A 14,201-nucleotide genomic window follows, 5' to 3' on the forward strand; every position below is an offset into this window, starting at 1 on the left:
CATCTGCACATCATTAGCTTTAAAACCAGGCCCTGTAACAAGTCGAAATATCCTTATTGGAACAAATCGGTAGAGCCTCAAATCCTTCTTGGATTTCAGAAGAGAACATGTTTTACCTTACCATGTGACTGGTAGAGTGTTGAGAATACCTTTTGTATACATGTGTTTTTATTTGATTTGTGAAACAGGCCCTTTCCTTTTATAGCCAGAGGAGCCATTCTCGGAAGGCATGCAGGCAATCAAAGTATTTTCAAATCCCGAAAGCCAAAGAAACGCTAGCTTTTGGTTTATTCACTGGGCTGTGTTTTTCTGAACATTTTCTTTTTTAAACTGGCCCTAAAGGGCAGTAAACTAGACCTCTATTAGGCCTAAGCGAATAGAAATGATGAGGATTAAATGACATTCAGCAGGAATGTCATGCAGATGATGTCTGTCTCAAGACGAATGGCCCATGAGGTAAGTTTAAACAGGAAAAGGTAAACAGAGGGCCATCACTACGTGTTCACACCAATCAAAACTTACTCACCGACACGTTTACTGCAAACTCAACTAGGTAGCATATTTGTCAAGAAAACACGCATATGAGGGGTTTTCTTTCTTAGTTTCCCCCCATTCCAGTCTCCTTACTATGTATCAGCAGTGTGCTAGGTCTTGATGAGGCAATATAAACCTTCAAGAAACTGATGGGTATTTATTACTGAAAATGTAACTGTTGACATAGAAGCAGGTATTAATAACAAAGGGTAAAAGTTCAAGACCTGTGCTCCACAGAAAGAGAGTGAGGGGATGTAAGCGAAGTTGGAATTTCAAATCTCTACAGAATTCAGTATTTTGTAACGAATGTTTCCTTTGCCATTTTATATGCCAGGAGACCAAAACACACAATGGTTGTTAAATAATTAGCATCCATTAAAAGTTCAAAGTTGAAAATGAATTGAGAAAATCAAATGGTATTATTGGCAAAGGAACCTTTCTTAGAGCTCTAAATGCTATATTGACAGCCATTAAAAGTAACGAAATATTATAAGAACTGAAATAATGTCGACGGTGTCCAAATATGGGGACATAGCCTGTGTTTTGACAGTCCAACATGGGAATTGTTCAGGGAATTCACCTGTGTCGGATAATTTAAGATGTGGTTGACAAATCCTTACTACCTTTGAATCATATAAAATATTTGTGGACTACGGTCAGTTGCTGCAAAGTTAAATTTAAACCCACACTCTTGGCTTCATGAAATGAAATATTTCCGTAGGATCTTTATTTTCTTGACTTTATTATTTCCGGTGCAATTTATACTGCCACCTACATAACCCCCTGCCACCAGGGATCCAAGACCGAACATATTTTGTGGCACCTCTCCTTAATAAGTGTCTTTTGGCCATACATTCACCCACATACATGCCAAGTGGGGTTGGGAAAGTGTGGTTGGAAAGTAGGCTTACCAAATCTCAGAAACCCCAGATTATGGAGTTTTCGCTAAAGCCATCGAGGGAGGTGAGTTGAGCTACCTTTACTGAGCATGTACTATATTCCAGTTTACATATACAGGTTTCCCCCTGCTGTCTGAAAGTAGAGCATTTCTATGAAACCTTTCATAGGCCAAAATGGTGAAAAGCAAAGAAGCAATCATCTTAGGATACATCTTGGTAACTGATGCACAAAATAAATTGAGGTAAAGCACAGATGTTCACAAACACAGTTCAAAGCTATGGCGGCTTGTTGCTGAGATGCTGAGTGTAGTTCCCAGGGAAGGGGCTTGGCGATGCCACTCTTGCTGCTGGGATGCACTGCCTCTAGAATGGCTCATTGCAAAACAAACACTGAATACTCTTTTCACTTTTCTCCTTTTTTCGTAAAAGTGAAAATCCCCTTCGGATTTCTTTCAATTAGTAAAACAAAAAACAGGTATTAAGTGTAGATCTTTCATAAAAGTGAATTGGCCTAAACTTTCAAAAATCAGAGGATACCTATATGACCTCTGATTGATACACAACAACCCAGAAAAGTAGACAACACTCTCACTATTTTATAGACGAGAAAAGTGAAACCAAGTGTGTTTAATAAACTTTCCAAGGTTACCCAGATCAGATTTTTAAATGAGGGTTGACTCTAAAGACCATATTCTTCCTAGGACAACACACCATGGTCTCTTACTACCTTGAGAGGCTGTACCAATTGAAAGTACAAAAAGAATCAATGGTGTTTATGGTCCACTGTTAACAAACACGAAGCCCTGACCCACTGGCCCCTCAGTCCTCTTGGTAATTGAAATCACCAGGCCTGGCATTTCTTATGCCGTCTAGGGGAAGATAGAAAGTCAGCTAAAGGAGGGAAAAAAACACAGAAGAAGAGAATATTAGCTCTGTTTATTTGGTGGTGGCTCTTCGAGGAAATAAAAGGACGATACATGTTTTCCTCCTAATTTTTCTGTTTAAAAGTGAACCCGGGGTTGCAGGGGAAATGCCTGGGGTGAAGGGCCAATAGAGAATATTGATGCTGTGATAACGAGCAAAGGGGAGTTGGTTTGGGGCTTATTTCTCCATCACCCTAGTCATTCCATCCTTCACAGAATGAGAATGTTCTGTTCGGCTTCCAGGCTGGGGTTGTCATGTGAGAAGTGTACGTTAATTTCATCTTTTCTCATAACTTTCTTTTGGGGATAAGCATTTTGGTTTTCTGCTGTTTATTATTTCAAAGGCATCTATATGCTAATATGTTTTATGCTAATTATATTCATGTTTTCCCCTTAGGTTATGCTTCGTATCATCCACCAGGGAGGATCATATCTCTTGAAAACTTTCAAATTTGATTTTGAAAATTATTCAGAAAATTTAAGCCATGCTATCTCTCAGTGTAGGAAAGCATAGGCTCTGGAGATTCCTATAATTCAAAGAAAATGGACTGGGATAACATCTGAGTTCTCATGCTGCCAAAATCCTCCTGAGGAGAACAGCCAGGTACACAAAGCATTTAACATTGTGGCATTGAAATGTGGGAAGAATAATTAAAAGAAGAATCTAATAACAGGTTTTCAGAAATCACTAAATTACTGTTTGATCCAGAGAGGAGAAAGGAAAGACTGTTTTCATTCTCCATCGCATCTGAAGTGTGCTAACTGCTTCCATTACTATGAGTACCGTATTTTAATTGTATGTCATCACTCCTTAGTGTCATTTCTAGAAAGTTAATTGTCATGATATTAATGCCTGAAACTGAGTTTGTGCTTACAGGAAGAATCAGGTGAGAGAGGATTTCATACAATAAGCTAGCTTGATGTTTTCTTCCAGTTTTTTTTATTACAGAGATTTTTTTTTTCCGAAATTGCAACTGGGGGAGTAGGTTGCAATTTAAAAAAAAAAAACATAGGAGTGAGCCAATTAATCGTCTTAAAAAAACCTTTATGCAGGCATCTTCATCTGAGGATAACCAAGGCATAGAAACTGATTTTTCAACATGAGATATTAAAACCTTGGGGAGTATTTTACAGTTTTCCTTTGGTCAGGAAATGGACTTCTTTTGTCCCCAAGCACTTCAGGGGTGCAAAGAAAAGGCCCCCAAATCCCACTCCTCTGCATTGTTCTCTGCCCTGCTCTGTGCTTAAGAAAAGCAAGGATTCAGAAGCACTGGGGGATTCCCACTCCAGACTTCAGTTCATTTTGTGACTCGTCTTTTCTCTCTCCGCCTTTGATAGCTGCACCTCATTTCATTTCTATTTTTTAAATGCTTTCACTTTTAGACCTCAGTCGTGTCTTCATCCTGCAAGAAGTAGAGCCCAGCTGCTGCTATTTCTCCTCTTGCTTCACTTTAATGCCTCTTGAGCTCTAAGGTAACTTTGTCAGTAGGAGAGTTCCCTTTCGGGGTCTCCTTCTGGAAGGGGGCAGGGCAAGTAAGCTAGGCTCTCCTCCAGACAGAAGGGGCTCAGAGTCAGCCTCCAAAAGGCAGGAGAAGACAGGTACCAGGACGACCTGTTTTGGAACAGCCAACCAGCATTTCAACACGTAACAGTCTTCACCTCTCTCCAAATAGGAAGAATCATTGCTGGGGATACGTTTGGTAAATTGGTTAGAATCAGTGATTGTCCGTTAAAGGTAAAATAACATTTTGTTGAAACCTGGCTGTGTTTGGTACATTCTGTTGAAATAAAAGACCTACAGTAGTTTATGTGCTAAACCTTTGTGACCCATCATTATTTTCTTTTCATTCTACTTACTTGTCGGTGACAATAACAAAATAGCTAACCATTTTCCCTTTAAAAGTTGTGTTTAGAGAAGGATCCCTTGACCTAACACATTCCATATTTTTTTCTTTTAACATCTTTATTGGAGTATAATTGCTTTACAATGGTGTGTTAGTTTCTGCTTCATAACAAAGTGAATCAGCTATAGGTATACATACATCCCCATATCTCCTCCCTCTTGCATCTCCCTCCCACCCTCCCTATCCCACCCCTCTAGGTGGTCACAAAGCACCGAGCTGATCTCCCTGTGCTATGAGGCTGCTTCCCACTAGCTAGCTGTTTTACATTTGGTAGTGTATATATGTCCATGCCACTCTCTCACTTCATCCCAGCTTACCCTTCCCCCTCCCCGTGTCCTCAAGTCCATTCTCTATGTCTGCATCTTTATTCCTGTCCTGCCCCTAAGTTCTTCAGAACCTTTTTTTTTTTTAAATTCCATATATATGTGTTAACATACAGTATTTGTTTTTCTCTTTCTGACTTACTTCACTCTGTATGACAGATTCTAGGTCCATCCACCTCACTACAGATAACTCAATTTTGTTTCTTTTTATGGCTGGGTAATATTCCATTGTATATACGTGCCACATCTTCTTTATCCATTCATCTGTCGATGGACACTTAGGTTGTTTCCATCTCTGGGCTATTGTAAATAGAGCTGCAATGAACATCGTGGTACATGACTCTTTTTGAATTTTGGTCTTCTCAGGGTATATGCCCAGTAGTGGGATTGCTGTGTCGTATGGTAGTTCTATTTTTAGTTTTTTAAGGAACCTCCATACTGTTCTCCATAGTGACTGTATCAATTTACATTCCCACCAACAGTGCAAGAGGGTCCCCTTTTCTTCACACCCTCTCCAGCATTTATTGTTTGTAGATTTTTTGATGATGGCCATTCTGACCGGTGTGCAGTGATACAGTAATCAAGACAGTATGGTACTGGCACAAAAACAGAAATATAGATCAATGGAACAGGATAGAAAGCCCAGAGATAAACCCACGCACGTATGGTCACCTTATTTTTGATAAAGGAGGCAAGAATATACAATGGAAAAAAGACAGCCTCTTCAATAAGTGGTGCTGGGAAAACTGGACAGCTACATGTAAAAGAATGAAATTAGAAGACTCTCTAACACCATACACAAAAATAAACTCAAAATGGATTAAAGACCTAAATGTAAGGCCAGACACTATAAAACCCTTAGAGGAAAACATAGGCAGAACAGTCTATGACATAAATGACGGCAAGATCCTTTTTGACCCACCTCCTAGAGAAATGGAAATAAAAACAAAAATAAACAAATGGGACCTAATGACACTTAAAAGCTTTTGCACAGCAAAGGAAACCATAAACAAGACGAAAAGACAACCCTCAGAATGGGAGAAAATATTTGCAGGTACAGCAAAGACGAAAACGAAGCAACTGACAAAGAATTAATCTCCAAAATTTACAAGCAACTCATGCAGCTCAATATCAAAACAACAAGCAACCCAATCCAAAAATGGGCAGAAGACCTAAACAGACATTTCTCCAAAGAAGACATACAGATGGCCAACGAACACATGAAAGGATGCTCAACATCACTAATCATGAGAGAAATGCAAATCAAAACACATTCCATCTTAATGCAGCCCAGCTAAGAAAAAACTTTCTCTTCTTGCTCTTCTCTGAACATAAGTCAAAGGTAATTCAAATAGAAAAGCAATTCGCGTACAATTAGGCTCCAGAATTTATGAGGTGTAGATGAGCCATGTAATTTGATTAAGGAGGCTGCTATGAGTGTATTATTCCGTTGGAGAACTAAATTCTGTGAGGACAGAAAAGAGGTCTATCAGCAACCGTTAGCCTGTAGTAACTCTAGAAGGTGGCTGCAGTTGGCGGACTTGAAGCAGACATTTGGTGGGCTTCACTTGGTCTATCTGAGCAGTGAAATTGGCTCAGCACAGCTCCAGAAATGCTGTATGATCCGAGAAGAGTAGCACAGCTGGGTCCTGAGCATGGTTAAAAGTACACGGCGTTGAAATGATAGAGACTAGAATCAGAGAAACTGGATTTGCATCCCGCATCAATACCTGCTAATTGTCTGACCTGGATGAGTTTCTTGGCCTCCTGAGCCCCATTCTCCCCATGGGTGAAATGGGAGGAAAAAAAAAAATTACACTTACTTTTTTAAGTTGGCTGTGAGGATTAAATGTGTGCATGGTGCCCACACCTAGTAAATACTCAGTTAATGGTCATTACTTCTATTATCATCATTATTCTTACTGGTCAATGATACTTGTAGGATTTTTATTATCATTATCACCATTAATGATGTTAATGGCTATGTGACAGGTTCAAAATTTTTCCTTATGGAGAACTTCAGTAGTTGAAATTCAAAGATGCATACACTGGGTACTTTTGCTGCTAGTAATACAGGTCCTGTGAAATGAAGATGTGGACAGGCTCAAGCTTTAAATGATTCACTGGAATCCTCTGGAATTCCAGTGATTCACTGGAAGCCTTTATACCACCGCAAACTTTCAGTAAATACTTTTTTGGTGGTCAAAGCTAAGATTTTGCACAGGATGGAAAAATTTTTAAGGCCTCCAAATGTTATTGCTTGTATTAACCAATGCCAAATATTCAGTAAGATAGGAAAAAAAGTCACTTAGCATCTCAATATTTTTACCCTCACTGCCAAGAATTCTGATGTCTAGCTAATGAGCTGGCTTTTTCACTTGTCTTTTCCATACCTGAGATTATGAAAATCTTCTAGTCTTGCTGGTATTAGTGGCCTTGTTGATTACAGGGTACAATTTGAAATTCCTGAATCTCATGAGGTGTGGAATTGCTCGGACCGAAGGCCTTCTAGAGGAAAAGCCACCTTGCTGGTTGAAAAGCCCTAGTGAGCTGCCAGGCCATCTTCATGGAGCCAGAGCTTCATGTGAAAGCGCACAGTCAGGTCTCAAGGCCATTAAAAAGTTCAGCCTCGCTTGCTAAATGGGAGGAGCGTAAATGGTCTGTGCTTGCCTCCAAACACATGGCTGTTCCCAGACAGAAAAGTCAGACATTAATTAAACCATTGCAGGGTTAGAATGGATCATGCCATTCTGTTTTGAAAAGTCAGCTTTGACTTCTACTTGCATGCCAAAAAAAAAAAAAAAAACCCACAAATGCATTTGCTAACGAAGGTTCTTATTGCATGCAAGTCACATTTAAAGTAAAAGAGAAATCTTTTTTCTTTGTATGTAGAATGGCTCTAATCACAACAGAGCCTTCATGAAAACAATATCTTGAGTGTATGCTTATATGTTTTATTTAATTTTCATCCTTTGTATTTAATTTTTAATTTAATTTTCCTCCTGTGGATTTCCCTCTTTCATGAAGCCATCCCCCAAAGTAAATGCTTACAATAAATTAACATCCATACCCTGGTGTATTTTAAGGTGTTTCATTTTAAATGTTCACACTTGGATTAAAGTGTGGTATCATTTACCTTCACAATGCTTAGCATATAGTAAAGGGTAAATAAATAGCAATTACAATAAAATAGCCTTATTAGAACTATAGTGATACTTTCCTAGATTTCATTTCCATTCTGTCATTCTTCAGTGAAGTTGGTGTAATTTCTCCTTGAATGGGCAAGACTTAGGATTGTTCACAGTCACAAGGAAGAGCACAAAATAAGAGAGATTTTCATTTATAAGGTTGCCTTTCTCTTATCTGCTAGTCTTGCCTCCCAGACTGTCTGTCTGTCTCTGGAAAGCCAAGTCAATAAAAATGATGAGAGTTGGCATCTCACAAATGGATACCCTTAAACCATGAAGTAGTAATGCTGTGCAGGAAATATTTTTCTGACCTTTTCAAATTGCATCCAACTGTCTCGGGAATTTCTCAGTGACTAGAGGTAATAAGGTTCAATCCGTTTTACTGGCTGGCTTCAAATTTAGTTCTGCCGAATCTCTAACTTATCAATTCTTTGCATCTTGGCTCTGGAATCCATTCAGCACAGAAATCCATGCACCTAACCTTCTCTCCCCTACTCAGGTTTTGCTAAAGGATCACGCTGTGGAATCTACAACCATGACAACCCTCCACTTACTGCCCCTTCAAAAACGAAATATTAGCGTGGGGAAAATGAGTGGGCATAATGTCTTGTCAGAAGCCCTTGTTTAATTAGCTTGTAGACTTTAACTCCCTCTTACCTCTCAGTTTTTACCTATGTGATTTATGCCTCAGTAATCTTCATTATATAAAACTTTCTCCACTTCACTATACCAAGGCACCCTATAGAATATTAAAGAAGCAAAAATATGTGAATTTCTTTTGTGTTAAGTTGATTTTGGTTTTTCTTCTGTGAGTCCAAATGCGATGAACACACTCCCTTAGTAAGGATGGGAGTCATCCAAGTGTGACTTGCTAAAAGGCAGCTGGGCGGCCCCATTCTTCACTGTGTTCCCTGAAGGAGAACAGAAAACAGAAGCTGGGGACACATTTCTTGACCTCACCAAAGTGTTGGATGTCAGGAAGCCTTGACGAGGAGTTAAAAAGCTTGTCTTACTTTTCATATTTAGAGCATCTCTGTGCTGAATGTGATGCGGGGGGAGATGTCAGTGTTTTCTCATTTGTAGGAAACACCAAATTCAACACATTTTGTCACTCCCATCCATTGCCTTTGTACTGCCTTCTTCAGTGGTGATTAGAATCCTGGCTGGAAGTTCCTGTGGTCAGTGGAGCTTGGAGCCTTTTTCTGGAGCCTCTCTGTTCATGGGCAAACAGCCACCAGGAAGAGGAAATCTTTTTGAAGTTGTCCTTCTAAGAATCTGTATTTGCTTGTGCAGTAATTGTCAAGTTTGATCATCATAAGATATTTGGCTTTATAAAACTGGACTGAATGTCAATATTATGACATAGCGTGAGTGTGTTTCGTGTTTGGGAATTGCAATCATTGTTGCTTTTTTTGTGGTCATCCATTTACAATGCTTGGCGTCAGTTTACTTATCTCTTGTAAAAATAAAATACAGTGTGTGTGTGTGTGTGTGTGTGTGTGTGTGTGTGAACAAAGAAAAAAAAATGAGATTATTTCAAACATCCCTATTCGGAAAATAGGTTTAGAGGGAAGAGGACAAAGGGCAGACTTTTTTTTCATAGCTATGTATTTTTTTTTTTCTTGAAAGAAACTGAATCTACTTATACCAAAGTTCATCTTCATAATATAGCTTAACTTTTCCATTTTAGAAAACACAAATAATGATGTTGATGAAAGTTAAAAAGAAGCTTACAAAGTATGTTTAAGGACATGAGTGTTTTTTGTCATTGCTATTTTGTCACTTGAAAGTCAGTTCATCTTGACAGAGTCACAGTCCTGATTTTGTCCCCTTACAACCTGGGTATATGGTTAGCTGGCATTTTTTTTGGTAGAGATGAGGCATTTTGGTGGTTTTGCATTATCAGATTACCTAGCATTTGCAATGCAGCACCGTGATTTTTATCACTAGCTGGGGAAGAATGAAGACTTGCAGAGGAGGTAACTAGAGCAGGTCTGTTCCTTGAATGCAGCTGCATACACCCGATAGGTTGTTAATGCAGGTGCGTGTCAGGTGTGTGCACATCTGCATGTATGTTGCAGCCATGTGTGAGGAGTGCACGATAACTTGAATTTGGGGTCAGAAGGCAACAACTCCAAAACCAAATGGATTCCAGTTTCTCCCTGGAAATGATATCTCAGTAAATTGGAAACTTGACTATACTGACAAACCCTTTCAAAACAAGAGTAGCTTAGGGACTTCCCTGGCGGTCCAGTGGTTAAGACCCTCTGCACTTCCGATGCAGGGAGCCTGGGTTCGATCCCCGGTCAGGGTGAAAAACAAAACAGAGTAGCTTAGCCAACTAGCTCTGATTATTACACATTTGGTGCCTCCTTTTCCCCATTTCTAAATAAACCATCTTTCCTACCCTTCAGGACCTGGAGTTAAAACAAAATCAGTGTCCAGCCCTTCCACTGAAAGTGTAAAGTGATTTGAGTCTGGTGAAAGAAAGGAGCGAGGGTGTGCCAGGTTTCATTTGGAATGAGTTATTTTGCTTTGCTGAGTGTTCTTAGAGTTTGGGGGAATGGTTTGGGAGCTAATCAGGAACCTCCAGGTAAAGAGGCACAAGGGGAATGAGTAGTCTAGTGTCTAGTTAGCAGTGCTGTGAATACTAATAGCTGCTCCGTATTGACTGCTGTCTACCAGGTGTGTCATTGGTAACTCACAGCCTCCCTTAATCTTCCTAGGAGCCCCATAAGACAGGCACAACTGTCTTTGATTTACAGGGGCCGAAAGTGAGGCTTAGAATGGTTAAAACTGAGTTTGCTTGTAAGTGGCAGGGGCACTGTATGAAGAGAATTATTTTTATATGGAAAAGAAAGAATTCATTTACTGAACTCAGTGAGTTTTTGACATTTTCTCCTCCTCTACCACCTCTTCCTCCTTTCTTCTTCTTTGCTTTTCCTTCTCCTATTCTTTTCTCAAAGAAGGAATGAAATGAGGCCAAAACGGTAAAGCACTGCCCCACTGTGTCTTCAACAAGACAGCCATTCTTCTCTCCATCGTCATAGAGTTGCCTTCAGTAGAACTACATATATAATTATTCTGAAAGTTTAATAAGAGCCAAGCGTTCTGGCTAGTGGCTTAAGTTACCTTATACATAAGGTAGTTTTTTATTACCTTAAAATAATAATACAGAGGCAGAAGCTCACATTCAACCCTGTCTAATCTATCTTTCATCTGTGGTAATGATTTACCAGGATGAAAGGATGGATGTAGAAAGCGGAAGTTCAAAGCTGTTTTTGTGAGTAATCCAGTAAAACCTACTTCTATAAATGTAATCTTTCTAAATCAGGATGTCTAGGAAACTGAATTCCTTCAAATATACATTTGAAGGATCTTTTCTCTTCTTCTATTTTCTTCACGTCTCAATATTACAAACATAAATATTCTCGATTGCCAAAGCAGGCTTGCTATTGTGGCCTTAGCTCAATGACGACATCGACACATAAGGATTACATTTCATTCTCACAGTGATGCCTGATGTACTTTAATTTGTTTCTCCGTGAAGGGGCTCGGTTATTTATTCTGGGTAAACTGGGCTTGTGTTGCCACAGCTCCACTTGCTGTCTGATGCCAAGGCCAGCAACCTGATGGGGCCTCATTTCTCCCTGGCACGTCAGGCAGAAAATTGATTCAAATCTAAGCCAAGTGGTAGAATCTCAAAAGCTCTGTCACCACTGTTCACGGCAAATATATTTCTTCCTAGAGTGGGTGTTCTGAAATTGTGGTCTGTATCTCACTTGAAATAAATAAGCCCCTTGAAAAAATTTCGAACAGGACTACACAGGAAAGGCAGCATGGCTTTAGATGGAAATATGATTTCAAGGTTGGTCTGTCTGTCTGTCTGTCTCTGTCTCTGTCTCTCTGAGGTCTCTTGAAAATGCATGTGATCCCAGTACAGAGTTCTTCCATGAAAGCCTTTATGTTTTGCACAAGGCCCCTCCGACTCCCACTATCACCCTTATTGGAAATAAACTCAAAATAATATAAACAAACAGGAATAGATTGTTCTGAAATGATCTGCCAGACACGGTTCATCTTCAACACTTTGCTTTCCATTACTGCTGAAGGAAGGGAAATGACAGCATCAGCTTTAAATCTGTAGACTGAGTAGTGGGCCCCTGCCTGTGCTTCTGTGATATAGTGGCAATCTCCACTTATTGTCGGGGTTCAGCAGTATTTATTATTCCCTAATTGGAACCCCACTGATACGCTGGGGGATTTCCTCTCCATGGCAAGGCAATATATCCATATAGACATAGAGCATAGCCACCGTGGCCTATTGTAATACTGTAGTCAGAAATATCAACATTGGGATCAAAATTAAACCAACACCTAGGCTAGTGGAGTTTCTAGACTGCCTTTTGATATTATTAGGAACTCACCATTTTTCTGTGTTTATCTTTGGACTTAAAGTGATGTCAGCAGATATTCAAATTGAATACACTTTATCACAATGTTTCCTCTTCTGTTTTAATTCCTCACTGCATTGCTTTCAAAAGTGAGGAGAACACTGGCAACATTACCAAAGATTACACATTACAAGGACACAACAATCACCAGAGGTCCGGGCACTCTATATAGAAATGTTACTGTTTTATTCTATCTTTATTCTACTTTCTATCTTTTTAGGTGCATCAGTGTAAGGTCAACTTTAGGAAAAGGCCTGGAAAGCCTTAATTTTACTAAAATTAAGTTAATTAAAATGAAATTAACAAGTAAATCCCTTTTATCTTAATTTTCGGTGCCAAAACAGGTTTCCTTACTTTGGACATCAGAGGGCCCCTTCATTGTGTTTATTTATGGTCACAGCACTTGCATTCGCTTCTCCCTTGTGCTATTTTTATTTTTGTCATTGGAGTCCGTGAAGACCTAATCATCAGTCCTCTAATTTTCCAGAAAAAAAATGTTGATTTATCGAACTGGCTGCAGAAAAGGAAGAAGAAGAAGATCAATCTGACATTGTAGGTTAATAGTAGGAAACAAAACACATTCATAATTAGAGGAGAAAAGGACTTTTCTTGTTCATTCCAGTTTATAATAAAAAGCCCCTCGCCAAAGTGTCTTAGAAAATAATGCATTCGGACTGAGTCGAATTACCGCCTAGCAGATTCTATTTATCTGTAGCTTAAAAAGCAGCTGCGTTTTTGTAAAAAGCAATGAATGTGGCAGTCCTACTTAAAGGTAGAAGAAAAAGAACACCCCTTGTTTTGTAATAAGGGGATTTTCCATTTAAAAGAGAGAGCGAGCCTGTTGTGTGAAGTACGATTATTACATTCACTGTATTCTATCTCACCCACCAGGAGGCTAATAATGAAGGGACCAGAGAAGGAGGCCAGTGCTACGAGGGTTATCTCTCAGCCTCAGATGCTGGATAAGTCGAAGAAGGCAGAATCGCTTTTGGATGACATTCAGAAAGGCCGGAGTGATTATTTGGAAGAGAAAAGCCTGCCTATTCTTTTCCAAGGTAAACAGTTCATTTCATCTGTCAACTGCATGTTTTATTATAAAAATATGTTTATATAAAGATATCTATGAAGTTTGCCTTTAAAAAATTATTTTAGGTGCCTGAATATTCCCCCAGCCTGCCTGTCGGTCCACTGATGAATTACTAGCAACCTGCCTTAGACAAAGGATGCACTCGGAGCCCCGCCACACCTTAAGCCACGCTCTGAAGGATCTGCCCAGCTCACTTTTAATCATGAGCAAGGAATTACCCACATGGAGTCAGCAGAAAATGAGAAAGTAAAGCTCGTGATGCGAATAATTCCAGCAAGTGCCAAGGGGCTAGTTGAGGAATGGCTTCACGAGGTGAATATCTTCAGCTTGTACTTAGGGTTTGGGTAGCGTATAATCATTTTCTCTTTTAGGAGCAATGACTGTCGTAAGTGTCCTTCCCAGCTAAGAGCGCTTAGAGCATTTGTCAGGCTGTTGACAGATGTGATACCCGTCTCGTCCTTGTTGTTATTTACTGTGACTAATTTTACATCTGCAAATATGCAGCAACCCACTGGGGCCGGGAGGCTGTCGAGCCCGTGGCTGTGAATAGCTGTGTGTATTTGTGTGAGTGCCTGTCCGGTAATCTCCGTCTCTGTGTGCGTATGTGCCCTTGTTCTCGTCTTCTCTCTGTTGTGCACGTAGGCGGGGAGGATTGGCCAGCCAGCAGGTTCTCAGATGTGATCCGAGGCTTTCCTTTGATATTTGGACCAGGAAAAAAAATGATCGTGTCACATCATGATGAATGGTCAATCTGAATTTTCAATTCATACAGAAGGCGAAGGGGGAGGAGAGTATGAGCTCAGTGATGAGACTAACCTTTTCCCTTTGGGCAGAGCATGATTCAAATTAAACATCGCGTTCAGTATGAAATTTGAAGGCCTTTTTTTTT

General features: G+C 39.8%; 1 long non-coding RNA gene across 1 annotated transcript; it reads left to right on the forward strand.

Annotated features, from left to right (window-relative positions):
* The first annotated feature begins 2,898 nt into the window (after positions 1 to 2,898).
* LOC309969402 lies at positions 2,899 to 13,594 on the forward strand. The gene is made up of 3 exons (XR_014326630.1): positions 2,899 to 2,960; positions 13,117 to 13,280; positions 13,378 to 13,594. It is a non-coding gene; the product is annotated as an uncharacterized lncRNA (long non-coding RNA).
* Positions 13,595 to 14,201: the final 607 nt, after the last annotated feature.

Source organism: Leucopleurus acutus (assembly GCF_964270905.1).
Source record: "Leucopleurus acutus genome assembly, chromosome: 11".
NCBI lineage: Eukaryota > Metazoa > Chordata > Mammalia > Artiodactyla > Delphinidae > Leucopleurus > Leucopleurus acutus.